Consider the following 1,415-nt stretch of genomic DNA (forward strand, 5'->3'; position numbering starts at 1 on the left):
CACCACATGGATCTCAGGAATCAGAGCTGCATCATTTCATTAAAATCTCTGCCAAAACTGTACAATGAAAGCGCTGGGTTTGTCCTCCACACTGCTCCCAGAAATTCCAACCCTTTACAAATGCTTTACAATACAATAAATAAGCTCCACTATGAGAAAACAAATCGATCCAAATGGGGAGCTGTTACAACTGAAATTATAAAAATAGAGAAAGAGTCATCCATCCATTCTAAAGACAGAACAACGTTACATTTTTTTTTAGCTGAAAATATCTGATGGCCAATAAAAAGGTGTAGCGTGGATCCCATTAAATCGTGGCTAAAGACAAAAAAGGCAATTCGTTTCCTATCTTTCTGCATCTGTAGATATCTCCGTTTTATATTTAGTTTTTTTTATATTTGACTTTCCAATTTACATTTACCTTTTGAATCTGGGTCGATCTTTCACTGCTAACCTATTCTTATTCTTGCTCCTATCCCTTGACTCTATTTTCTTTGGCATTTCATCCCCTGAAATTTCAGGTGCACTGGTGACATCTGCTTGGGTTGCAGTCTTTTTGCTTCACGGGCTTCCAACAATTTGAATTCTCTTTCCATCATATGGATGCGTTCCACTTCAGTCATCTTAGCAATTTGATGCTGATATTCGGAAGGTGGTTCAAGAAGCAAGTAATTTTTTTTGAACAAATACAACAGGAACACCTGGAACTTGCCAAAACTTTTAGCGGAGACCACCATCCTGAGTTGCAACGAAGAAGTGCTCTAGATTATCTGCACCAACCATAGCCTCAAGGCACTCTGCAGCACTTTTAAGTGACTCATGATTGCACCTTGCTGTCGTGAATCTACAAATTGCCAACACGGTTCCAGAAAATGACTCTCCCAGCATTTTCAGCTCCTCAATGACACATCTTGTGACAAAAACCTTGACATGTCCACCCAAAAGGCCAGAGAGAGCCTCATTGACTGTACCGAGATGAGATTCTAGCATATGGTGAATGAATGTGCCATCGCATAATGCTTTGTAGGGCTCCCTGAATGCAAAGTAGGCTTTGTAAAACCTCACAGTTCTCCGGTTTTGCTTCTACTTCTTTACCCTCATCTTTCATCAAAAGCTACCATGCAAACTAGCTTTCAAACTCATTATGATAAAGCTATATGTCCTCTTCAAAAAATCGAGACTGAATGGAAGCAAAAAAAATAATGCCTTCTCTGAAAAATCGCCCCTGAATCACGCCTATGTTTGCAAAAGGGATATACATGGGCGCCTCGAGATTATAGTGACTTAGCAATCAAAATCAACCTTGTGCTATAAAAGTACAGATCCGACTTCACCATATTATCTGTAGCGTTTGAAAATGGCCAAGATAAACACCTCTGCTCCAGGCCATCATGATCAAACTGCCCAACATCAGA

The 1,415-nt window shown here is 39.9% G+C and overlaps 1 pseudogene; it reads right to left on the reverse strand.

The window, feature by feature from the left end:
* Positions 1 to 417: 417 nt before the first annotated feature.
* On the reverse strand, positions 418 to 1,101 carry LOC149148564 (rRNA-processing protein utp23-like; annotated as a pseudogene).
* Positions 1,102 to 1,415: the final 314 nt, after the last annotated feature.

The sequence above is a fragment of the Pinus tabuliformis genome, chromosome 9 (genome assembly GCF_031772625.1).
Source record: "Pinus tabuliformis cultivar Carrire ecotype Pingquan chromosome 9, CPIR1, whole genome shotgun sequence".
NCBI lineage: Eukaryota > Viridiplantae > Streptophyta > Pinopsida > Pinales > Pinaceae > Pinus > Pinus tabuliformis.